This window comes from Nycticebus coucang, chromosome 13 (assembly GCF_027406575.1).
Source record: "Nycticebus coucang isolate mNycCou1 chromosome 13, mNycCou1.pri, whole genome shotgun sequence".
NCBI classification, from domain to species: Eukaryota; Metazoa; Chordata; class Mammalia; order Primates; family Lorisidae; genus Nycticebus; species Nycticebus coucang.
Genome location: NC_069792.1, coordinates 8,720,514 through 8,733,940, shown reverse-complemented (window position 1 = coordinate 8,733,940; position 13,427 = coordinate 8,720,514).

Here is a 13,427-nt window from a genome sequence, read left to right as displayed (position 1 = left end):
TATTTCCAAAGGAGGATTTAACAAGCCGGGCCTGGTTCTTCTCCTGGATGAGGAGTTGCAGTAACATGATGCTGTGCTTATCAGACTGAACTAGGAGTGTGTTTTGACTCACAAGAAGAAGGGGGACAGTCAATAGACATTTTCACATGTGTCTTTTAGTTTTGTAGCCCCATTAGGGAGATAAGAAAGCTGTTATCATTTCAGCTTTATGGATGGTGGGAGAAAGTGCAAAGAAATTTGAACTAAAAATATTAATTGAACCATTGTCAGGCTGTGAGGGTAGAGCTGTGGACAAGGCAGGGTGCCTGCCCTCATGTCTGTCCCTGGACACAGGCTAGACAAGGCAGAGCCAAGACTGGACTCATGATTTCCTAATTTCTGGTCAAAAGCTCTCAACTCCATAATATATTGTTGCAGCTGGAAGGCAAACGTCACGGGTGATGAATGATCCTAACTATGGAATCCTTTATCTTTAAGTGTAGATAAAACCCAACATTCCTCAATCTTGCATCAGGATTTAGTCTGGCTCAGCTAAGACCAAGATACACCCTCCTCCTCCTCTTCCTCCCACACCTCATCTTCTCTTCTACCAGCTCTATATCTGCATGAATCTATGGACACACAAATGGGAATTTCTGTGTTTAGTGAAGGAGGGATGGGTTTAGTTGAGAATAGTAGAGAATGGAGGAGATATCATGGCAACTATTTCCCTTCAAATTCTGCAGATAAGATTTGAGATACCGTGATCATGGGCATTTGAAGCTGATTTTTATGAGAGGCCTGCCTGGCATTATCCTGGGAAGAAGTGTACGCTAGGACTTAGCGGAACACTCAGGAGAGACGTTGTGAGGCTCAAAAGTGGGGGCAGAGAATTGAGAAAAGATGAGGTTGCCTGGCTTTGCACAGAGCCCTGTGGATGAGGGCATGTGAAAGCTTGGATTTTGGGAACATTCAGATGCTGCCCATTTGGTGTGGACAATGACATTTTCATGATGTATGGTGATGAAAAAAAATTTTTTCCAAGTGGCTTCATGTGTCAGAGATGTGGACATTAAAGTGAGAAGGGATAACAGGAAGTTGCCACGTCCAGCTGGGTTATGGCCCATGGCAGCCATTTGTGGAACTTGTTTGAGCTCTCAAAGAAATAAATGGAGACTATTTCTGTGGGGGAGTGGGGTCGTCCTCAGGCCTTGTACTGCACATGTGGGAGCTATGGAACCCACAGACATTATGCTCTTAATAGCACATAGACTCTCTTCTGAAAAAAAAAACCAAAATTAGCCAAATCCAATCTATTTTAATCCTTAAATCACTACCCATCTACAGAAAGGGATGGTTCTCTTTACTATAAAAAAAGTTCCTGTACTGTAGAACAAAATGCTTGAGATAGTTTTAGACAATGCATCTCTTTCAAAAAGCATTTCAGAGCAATTTCTGAAATGTTTGTGCAGAAGGTTGAGCTTGTGGAGGGTGGGGCCCATGGGAACCTCTCCAGCTTTTTCTGAGACCCCAGAAGTGTGTTAAGAGCACATTGCACAGGTTCTGGTCCAGGCTTCACTCTTCATTGCTTAAGAATTTAAAGATGATAGGTTTCCTTTCACCAGGTTTGCCTGGTCTGCTATTAAATGTGGCTGTGGCATTGTCCACTGTTTCCTAGCACAGAGGCAAGACACTGTCAGATGGACATGTGCTCGCCTCCTGGTGACAGAGGCATGGCTGGTGCCTTCTCTCATAATGCAGGTCCTCAGGGAAGTAGTTCTTGTCTAAGCAGCAAGAAGCCTGCATTTCCCCTTTTATGCAAACTGTCACCGTAACTTTTCTTAATTTATGTGCAGAAGTTGAATATTTTATAACAAACGCCTAAAACATAAGCCTCATAAATTATTTCACAAGGCTATTATCTCATAGCTCAACAAGAATCATTTATTTTCTTGTTCAGTAAGTACGACTTAAAATAATGTTGCTATTAGAAGCGACAAAAGTTTTCCTAGCAGACTTGCTATTTTCCCCTCAAATGCCTTCATTGTTTTGTTTCTTGCCTATCTTTCCACTTACTCTCTTGTGGACTATATGTTTAAAATAGCCACCTGTGTTCTACTGACAGAGATCTTTAAACTTGAATATGCTCAGCAGGAGAGCGAGGTTAGGTTAGCTTGCTAGCTAGCTGGGACTGAAACTAAGCGACCCAGTAGAAAAGACAATGAGAAATTATCCCATTTCATGTGTACTGCAGTCTTATTTTTTCAATTCAATCCTGGACAATATCTATATTTTCTCATTTTAACTCCTTTTACATATGATAAGACTAATACATGCTTTTTGGAAAAATTATCAAAAGTTTAAAAGGAGCCAGGGGTGGTGGATCATGCCTGTAATCCCAGAGGCCAAGGAAGGTGCATTGCCTGAGATCACAGGTTTGAAACCAGCCTGAGCCAGAGCAAGATCCCATCTCTAAAATAGCTGTGCATTGTGGCGGGTGCCTGTGGTCCCAGCTACTTGGGAGGCTCAGGGAAGAGAATCTCTTGAGCCCAATTATTTGAGGTTGCTTTGAACTATGACGCCACAGAACTCTACCAAGGTTGACAAAGTAAGATTCTATCTCCAAAAAAACAAAAAAAGAAAGAAAGAAAGAATAATAATAATAATGATAAAACGTTTAAAAGGAGATTTAGTCAGCATCAATTCTATAAATCATAGCCAGCTTTTTTGGTGTATTTCCACTTGGTCATTCTCCACAGAGGTGGGTAGGCCTCTCTCTCTCCTCCACATACCTCTTTCCCCCTTTTCTGTTTATGCCTTATATCTTTTGGTTACTGAGAATAGAGGTAGCAGCAGACTATCCCATTTTGGATCATGCATCTCCTCATTCCCCTGCAACGCTGTATTATATATAAAAGAGTGAGAAAAGGGGTGGCACCTGTGGCTCAAAGGAGTAGGGCACCAGCCCCACATGCTGGAGATGGTGGGTTCAAACCCAGCCCCGGCCAAAAACTGCAAAAAAAAAAAAAAAGAGTGAATAAAGGAACTCCAGTTCAGAGGGCCTAACTTTTAGTCCCCGCCTTCTCATTGTTGCTACCAGTAAAGTTAGCTGTGGTCTCTGTACTTCCAAGGACTGTAACTCCAGGTAGAGTTCAATGTCTGGCATCCAAAAAAAATGTGATGTACAAATGCAAGACGACTTTTCCTGAACACACATAGTTCGCTAGGAAACACACTGCTTTTCCTTACTTTTGCTAATGTTCCTCTAAGGTGGAGAATATAATTAAATTATTTTATCGCTATGGAGAGTCAGAGGCAGAAATTTAATCATTGTCTCACAGGGCATAATGAGGCTCCCAGATGTATTTTCAGGATCCTATTCTTTTTTCTTTCCATGATGACACTTAGCTTTCTCTGCTACTTTTGTGACTAATGCTGAAGACGGCCTCTCACTGAGCATATACTCGGCACCATTGCTGCCTGGGGCACTTTGCTCATTGTGTTTGACTTCATCTTCATAACACAAGAAGAAGTAAATTCACTGTCTTTCTGTTTTAGAGAGGAAAACTGAGGTTTAGAGAGATTAACTCATGAACTTAGGATCCCTCGATTAGTCTGTCTAGAAACAGAACTGGGTGGTTGGTGTGCCCTACCCACGTTTCCCCATTAGGTTTGCCTCACCCAGTTACACACCTGGAGTGCAATGTGATTGGCTACAAAATAAAGATCTCCTGCCTGCTCCTCATCCTGGGTGAGCCCTGTGTTCTGTGCTTAGCAGAACATGATATCAGTGCCAGAGCATGATATGGCCTCAGGAATTGTTTACTGCACACAGGAATGGATAGCATATGTGGATATGTTTTATACACCATAAAGAGGGAAGCCCATGTAAACTGTGCAGTTTAAAGCAATTGGGGAAAGGAAGTGTAAAAGGTCATCAGCCCAAACTTTACCTTTTCCATGTGGATGCTTATGGACTGGGAGAGGGGCAGAAAAGAGGAAGTGTGCCCACTAAGGCAGTCTGCCAGTTATAGCTATTATTGAAGAGTTGTTAAATAAATTTAAAGAGAGGGACAGAGACAAGATGGCTGACTGAAGCCAGCTTTCCACAGAGGCTCATGTCCAGAAGGAGAGTGAAAGGATGGAAATTTAGCAAGTAACCTGGTGGATTAGAGCTGCACCAAGAGAGAAGGTTGAAGAATGCACATCAACCCCACCGAGGCAAGCTGCGACCACAAGAATACAAACAAAAGGTACAAAATCCATCACCAAGCTGATGGGAGTCCCCTCCCCCATGAGAATGGCTCAGAGTGCTCCACAAAAAAAACAAGCAGAGTTCAAAGGTCCTCTCACTACACTCCATGGGACAGACCCTCTAAAACTGGACCAACCTCTCCTACTAGGGCCAAGGCATTCTCCTGCCAGGCATAAAACTGTATAAAACTGTATATATTCTCTACTTGCAATTCTGAGCTCCCAGCACTCCCCTCCACTCTCACTCTGAGGTCTGGAGGTCTGTCCCCAAGGAGTCCAGATTTTTAGAAGATTTCTTGAGGGGTGTGGACAGGGCCTAAACTGCAGCTGGTCAGTGATGATTCTGCAGCACGGGAATGAGGAGAGGACGGTCAGCTGAGAGGGAACCACGCGGGAGTGGCAGTGCCCCAAGGCACAGAACAGCAGCTGTTTTTTGGCAACAATAGGGCTCACTCCCGGATATTCCAAAGCCACACCCCCATCTCCCTGGGCAACCAGAGGAGGCTAGGCATCTTCCAGGTGGCAACTACCATGGAACAGATCTGGGACAGAAACACAGGTCCTGTGAGTAAAGGGTTTGCCTCAGGTGGTACCGGCCTGGGTGGAGCGCAGGGACTAGAAAATGCATGCGCAGAGCCAGGAAATTCCCAGGGTGAGGCTGACCCAGAGGACCGCTTTACTGAGCCTAAGATGCACCCAGCCTCACGGGATCATTAGCCTATAAACAAAGGAAGGTAGGAGGCTAGAAATGAGAGCTAACTGAATACTGTAGGAGCAAATTCAGGGCCTGAGGCGCAGGCTCTGGGAACTCAAAACAGCTTCTCTTCTGCAGCGGAATTTAGCAGGGACAGCAACAAATTCCTGCAAAGTTGTTCAGTTCTGTTCTGTCAGTAACATCAATCAGGGGTGGGGCTGGAACTGAGTCAACAAACCCCAGCCTACATCAAGCGCCCAAGGTTGTTAGGCCTCACCTCCCCCTGCTGGATAGAGGCAGAGCACAATGGCCTGGCTGAGCAGATATAGATTTCCTTGTGATTCAGGCAGGTGCAAACCCTTGGAGTATCTGTTCACTATAGGCAACTGGGTTATAGCCCTGCAGGGTTATCAGTGACTGGGTGTGACAGAGGAGTAAGGTGGGGAAGGAGGCATGAACCTTCCCAGACTAATGTATTTGCTGGGTGGGTCCTCCTGACTTCACAGAGCACCGGAGCAAGTCATATCTGAGTTGTCACCAGACCCCTGCGATCCAGTTGCCAGAGAACTTTTAAACCCTCCCATCTGAGATAGGTGCTGACTGAGACAATTGATTTGGACTTTTTGAACTGATCCAATCGCCCGAGGACTATTCAAGTGGTGCCCTGGGTGTGTGGTTGTAGGAAGGTTTAATTTTCCTTTTCAAATTGTTGCCTGTGGGGGTGTGGGATGATATAATTGCTGGTATTTCTCCACAGCTGAGGCTTCAACCCAGAGTAACTGTTTCACTAGGGTCGAATGGAGACCAGCTGAAAACAAGACAGAACCACTTAGCTCCACCACATCAAACAGGTCCCCAGTTTCTCAGACCATAGTACTGTATGGGTCTTTGACAAAGCTCCAAGGGAAAAATCAAACAGTGTAAAATAATCATGGGGCGGAATCAGCGGAAAAACTCTGGTAACATGAATAACCAGAATAGATCAACCCCCCCCCCCCAAGGAAAAATATAGCAGATGTAACTGAAGATCCTATTCAAAAACAGCTGGCTGAGATGTCATAAATCGAATTGAGAATTTGGATTACAAACAAGATTAATAGAATGGAGGAAAATTTGGAATTAGAAATTTGAGGAGCAATTCAAAAGTCGGAATTAGAAATTCGAGGAGAAATTCAAAAGTTGTCTCAAGAATTTAACGAATTTAAAGACAAAACCAACAAAGATTTTGATGCACTGAAGCAAGAATTTGCAGCCCTCAAACATCTGAAAAATACAGTAGAATCCTTCAGTAACAGAATGGAACAAGCAGAAGAAATGATTTCTGACATTGAAGACAAAGCTTTTGAACACTCACAAACTCTCAAACAGGAAGAGAAATGGAGAGCAAAAACGAATCATTCTCTCAGAGACCTCTGGGATAATTTGAAGAAGGTTAATATCCGCCTCATTGGAATCCCTGAAAGTGATGAAGTGGCCTTGCAAGGCACAGAAGCCCTTCTCCATGAAATTATGAAAGAGAATTTTCTAGACATGCCAAGAGATTCTGAAATTCAGATAGCAGACAGTTTCAGAACCTCAGCATGACTCAATCTGAATAAGACATCCCCCAGGCATATCATAATTAACTTCACTAAAGTTAATATGAAGGAGAAAATTCTGAAAGCAGCCAGATGTAAGAAATCCGCTACCTACAAATGGAAGGATATTAGAATGACTGCAGATCTCTCTGCTGAAACATTTCAAGCCAGAAGTGGGTGGTCATCGACTTTTAATCTCCTAAAACAAAATAACTTTCAACCCCAGATCCTGTATCCAGCTAAACTGAGTTTCATTTATGATGGAGAAATTAAATACTTCACATGTTGAAGAAATTTGCCATAACCAAAACAGCTCATCAGGATATTCTCACACCTATTCTCCATAATGACTAGCCCAATCCTCTACCATAAAAGTAAACTCACGCAGAACCTTTTGATCAAACTCCAACTTCCACAGTGGCAAAAGGATTAAAAATGTCCATTGGAGTGTCAAAAAACTTGATACCCAAAATTTTATCAGACTAATCAATATTCTACATTAATGTGAACAGCTTAAACTGTCCTCTAAAGAGGCACAGGTTAGATAACTGGATACAAAAACTCAGGCCAGATATTTGCTCCATACAGGAGTCACATCTTACCTTAAAAGATAAATATAGACTCAGGGTGAAAGGATGGTCATCCAAATTTCAGGCAAATGGTAGCCAGAAAAAAGCACGTGTTGCAATTCTATTTGCACACAGAATAGGCTTTAAACCAACAAAAGTAAGGGAGGCTAAGAATCGGCACTTCATTTTGTTAAGGGTAATACTCAATATGATGAGATTTCAATTATTAATATTTATGCACCCAACCAGAATGTGCTTCAATTTATAAGAGAAACTCTAACAGATATGAGCAACTTGATTTCCTCCAGCTCTATAATAGTTGGAGATTTCAGCACTCCTTTGTCAGTGTTGGATAGACCCTACAATAAGAAGCTGAGCAAAGAAATTTTAGATGTAAACCTAACCATCCAACATTTGGATTTAGCAGACATCTACAGAACATTTCATCCCAACAAAACTGAATACACATACTTCTCATCAGCCCACAGAACATACTCCAAAATCGATCACATCTTAGGTCACAAGTCTAACCACAGTAAATTTAAAGGAATAGAAATTATTCCCTGCATCTTCTTGGACCACCATGGAATAAAAGTTGAACTCAGTAACAACAGGAATCTGCATATTCATACAAAAACATGGAAGTTAAATAACCTTATGCTGAATTATAGCTGGGTCAGAGATGAGATTAAGAAGGAAATTGCCAAATTTTTGGAACAAAACGACAATGAAGACATGAATTATCAGAACCTCTGGGATACCGCAAAGGCAGTCCTAAGAGGGAAATTTAAAGCACTGCAAGCCTTCCTCAAGAGAACGGAAAGAGAGGAAGTTAACAACTTAATGGGACATCTCAAGCAACTAGGAAAGGAAGAACATTCCAACACCAAACCCAAGAGAAGAAATGAAATAAACAAAATTACAGCAGAATTAAATAAAATTGAAAACAAAAGAATTATACAACAGATCAATAAATCAAAAAGTTGTTTTTTTAAAAAGGTCAATAAAATAGATAATCCTTTGGCCAACCTAATCAGGAAGAAAAGAGTAAAATCTCGAATCTCATCAATCAGAAACAACAAAAATGAAATAACAACAGACTCCTCAGAGATTCAAAAAATCCTTAATGAATATTACAAGAAACTTTATTCTCAGAAATATGAAAATCTGAAGGAAACTGACCAATACTTGGAAGCACATCACCTTCCAAGACTTAGCCAGAATCAAGTGGAAATGTTGAACAGGCCAATATCAAGTTCTGAAATAGCATCAACCATACAAAACCTCCCCAAAAAGAAAAGCCCGGACCAAATGGCTTCCTGTCAGAATTCTAGCAAACCTTTAAAGAGGAATTACTACCTATATTACTTATCCTGTTCCAAAATGTAGAAATAGAAGGAAGACTACCCAACACGTTCTATGAAGCAAACATCACTCTAATCCCCAAACCAGGAAAAGACCCAACAAGAAAAGAAAATTATAGATCTATATTACTAGTGAATATAGATGCAAAAATATTCAACAAGATCCTAACAAACAGAATCCAACAACACATCAAACAAATTATACATCATGACCAATTCAGTTTAATCTCAGGGTCTCAAGGCTGGTTCAATATTCATAAATCTATAAGTATAATTCAGCACATAAACAAATTAAAAAACAAAGACCAATGATTCATTCTGTCAATTGATGCAGAAAAAGCTTTTGACAATATCCAGCATCCCTTCATGATCAGAACACTTAAGAAAATTGGTATAGAAGGGATATTTCTTAAACTAATAGAGGCCATCTACAGCAAACCCACAGCCAATATCATATTGAATGGAGTTAAATTGAAATCATTTCCACTCAGATCAGGAACCAGGCAAGGCTGCCCATTGTCTCCACTGCTCTTTAACATTGTAATGGAAGTTTTAGCTATCACAATTAGGGAAGAAAAGGCGATCAAGGTTACCCATATAGGGTCAGACGAGATCAAACTTTCGCTCTTTGCCGATGATATGATTGTATATCCGGAAAACACCAGGGATTCTACTACAAAACTCTTAGATGTGATCAAGGAATACAGCAGTGTCTCAGGTTACAAAATCAACATTCATGAATTGTTAGTCTTTATGTATACCAACAATAGTCAAACTGAAAAAATAGTTAAGGACTCTATTCCATTCACAGTAGTGCCAAAGAAGATGAAATATTTGGGAATTTATCTAACAAAGGACATGAAAGATATCTATAAAGAGAACTATGAAACTCTAAGAAAAGAAATAGGTGAAAAGGTTAACAAATGGAAAAAAAAACAACCCATGCTCATGGCTGGGAAGAATCACCATTGTTAAAATGTCCATACTACCCAAAGCAATATACAATTTTAATATAATCCCTATTAAAGCTCCGCTGTCATAGTTCTTGAAAAAATAATACTTCGCTTTGTATGGAATCAGAAAAAACCTCAAATAGCCAAGACATTACTCAGAAATAAAAACAAAGCAGAAGGAATCACACTACCAGACCTCAGACTATACTATAAATCGATAGAGATCAAAACTGCATGGTAGTGGTGCAAAAACAGAGAAGTAGATGTTTGGAACAGAATAGAGAACCAAGAGATGAATCCAGCTACTTACCATTATTTGATCTTTGACAAGCCAATTAAAAACATTCAGTGGGGAAAATATTCCCTATTTAACAAATGGTGCTGGGTGAACTGGCTGGCAACCTGTAGAAGACTGAAACTGGACCCACACCTTTCACCATTAACTAAGATAGACTCTCACTGGATTAAAGATTTAAAATTAAAACACGAAACTATAAAAATACCAGAAGAGAGTGGAGGGAAAACCCTTGAAGAAATCGTTCTGGGTGAGTATTTTATGAGGAGGACCCCCGGGCAATTGAAGCAGCTTCAAAAATACACTACTGGGACCTGATCAAACTAAAAAGCTTCTGCACAGCCAAGAACACAGTAAGTAAAGCAAGCAAACAGCCCTCAGAATGGGAGAAGATATTTGCAGGTTATGTCTCTGACAAAGGTTTAATAACCAGAATTCACAGAGAACTCAAACGTATAAGCAAGAAAAGAATAAGTGATCCCATCGCAGGCTGGGCAAGGCACTTGAAGAGAAACTTCTCTGAAGAAGACAGGCACATGGTCTACAGACATATGAAAAAAATGCTCATCATCCTTAATCATCAGAGAAATGCAAATCAAAACTACTTTGAGATATCATCTAATTCCAGTAAGATTAGCCCATATCACAAAATCCCAAGACCAGAGATGTTGGCGTGGATGTGGAAAAAAGGGAACACTTCTACACTGCTGGTGGGAATGCAAATTAATACATTCCTTTTGGAAAGATGTTTGGAGAACACTTAGAGATCTAAAAATTGATCTGCCATTCATTCCTATAATTCCTCTACTAGGTATATACACAGAAGACCAAAAATCACATTATAACAAAGATATTTGTACCAGAATGTTTATTGCAGCCCAATGCATAATTGCTAAGTCATGGAAAAAGCCCAAGTGCCCATCGATCCACTAATGGATTAATAAATTGTGGTATATGTACACCATGGAATATTATGTAGCCTTAAAGAAAGATGGAGACTTTACCTCTTTCCTGTTTACATGGATGGAGCTGGAACATATTCTTCATAGTAAAGTATCTCAAGAATGGAAGAAAAAGTATCCAATGTACTCAGCCCTAGTATGAAACTAATTTATGGCTTTCACATGAAAGCTATAACCCAGTTATAACCTAAGAATAGGGGAAAGAGGAATATGGGTGGAGGGAGGGTTATTGGTGGGATTACACCTGCAGTGCATCTTACAAGCGTACATGTGAAACTTAGTAAATGTATAATATAAATGTCCTAACACAATAACTAAGAAAATGCCAGGAAGGCTATGTTAACCAGTGTGATGAAAATGTGTCAAATGGTCTATAAAACCAGTGTATGGTGCCCCATGATCGCATTCATGTACACAGCTATGATTTAATAATAAAAAAAAGAAAAAGAAAAAAATTTAAAGAGTCCAATAAACATGATCAAGTCATCAGAAAACACAAATCCATAAGCTTGCACTGAAAACATCCCAAATGCCTGTGAATAGAAAATTGAACATGTGAATTGTGTTGTATTCTTATAAGGGAATATAATATAGCAATGAAAATAAATAAACAAATAGCAAAATCATTACCACTTATGTAATGTTGTACTTACAGGACCAGACATACAAGAGCACACCTGGCCAAATTACATACAGTACAGTCGAGGCAAAACTAATCTACCACAATAGAAATAAGTCCTGGGGTTTCCCTTGCTGGAGAGCAAGGAGGAGGAGGGGGTCTGGGTCTACTGGGAAGTTGGTAGTGTGCTCTTTCTTGATCTGTCAGTTATGAGGGTGAGTTCACTTTCTAAAAACTCATAAGGCTATTCACTTAGAATTCGCACGTTTCAGTTGCATGTTGTATTACACTGTGAAATTCAAAGATGGATTGAGTTCCAGAGAATCTTATACATGTATATTAAAGATTGTCCATTTTTTTCCCCTAAACAATGCATGGATTTCATTGCTCCACGTTACAGGAGTTTTGACAGAAGCTAAACCCAGAAAGCACATCTCATTTCAAAAGTAGGAGGTGATCAAACCATAAGCAGTGAGCCTTCTGAGCAATAGGAAGGCAGCGGCCAGTTTAAACAGGGGTTTGAAGCAGTTTTGGCTCTAAGGAATCACACTGATGTTTTACTCCTCGAAGCCTCCTGAAAGAATGGAGGAAATTGACTGTGGTGAGCTCAGCTTTTTCTCAGCTCCACATTCAGCAACTACTGTTTGGACTCCACCAGGGAAGTTCTTGCCAGATTTGTGCTACTTCCCAAGCAGGTGGGCAGCTGTCCCAGAATCCTCCTCTCCATGTCAGGATGGCCTGAGAGACACCATTCATGCCAGGTCCTGCTGGTTTTTCCAGAGAAATAGCTCAGAGTGGAACATACTTTCTGCAGTGTTACTTGGGGTTCAAGTGAGAAGCCCTAGCTAATGAGGGAAATTCAATGGGGCATTTATGGCAGGCACTGTTGTTGCACAGAAGAGCTTCATGTTCTCAGCTGCCTCCTGGCCCTTGGTTTTTCTTCTGTTTCATCCTTGTTAGATTTAAACCAATTTAAAACATCATTCTGATAAAAATAATGATTTCGAGTATGCCAAAATAACTTAGTGGTGACTTTTTGAGCATTTGGGCCCACATTGTATTCTTCCTTACCACGACAAGGACAGCTCTGTGCAGACTGCATCACAGTCACCCACCACCACCCTTGCCATTAGAAAACCTTGTAAGGACAAGGCGAGGGCTGTGGGTGACACCAGAGTGGACCACAGCTCACACCTCTCTTCTCTATAGGATGAAATGATTTTCAGCATTAACCTCCAAATGAAATAAATAATAATAACAGCCAGAAAATAAATAGATAGTAAACATTTTATTTTACTGAGGTTCCTATTCATGCCAAGAAAAACAATTACAGTAAGAAAAATATAACCACATTCAATGTCTGCAAAAGATCCAATTTAGGCAAACATTTTATTTCCTTGATTCATTAACAATTGAAAACAAATTTCAAAGGGAAAGGTATTTAAATTCAGTAAAATGTTTTATGCATAAACTTAAATTTATAAACTGTATACATTTAAAAAATAGAATGTTGTACCTAGAAGACTGTTTTTAAATTTTAGACATACATAAAAACTCCGAATGGTTACTGAGATGTCAGAATTGAAATAGTGCAAGTTCTATTTTCTTTGTTTTCATAATCGTTTTTCTATTATTTAAATTATAACATAATATTCAACACAGGAATATGTTGTTCTCCAAAGGGCTGGAGAAATGAACTGCACCTGAAGTAATATGGAAGCTTCCTGACTGTTAGAAACATGCTCTCCAAATAAACTTGTACAATTGAATCTGCTTATATTGGGGACGAACTGTATAAATGAGAATCCTCCGAATCAACTTCCTGTTGAATATAATGTTTATTGAAAAACAAGTAATAAAAATATGCTAACTTCAAGCAGACATAGATATTAAAACTCAATTAGTCAACAACCAAAAATAAGCAATAAGCAACCTGATTAAAGACTGTGAGGAACTTGCATTAATATTTCTCCAAAGAAGATACACAAATGGCCAATAAGTACATAAAAAATGGTCAACATCCTTAATCATTAGGAAAGCGCAAATAAAAACCACAATAAAATATCACCTCACATCCAGGTATTACCAAAAAACAAAATAACAAGTGTTGGTGAGAATGTGGAAAAATTAGAATCCTTGGCTGAGCTTGGTAGCTCATGCC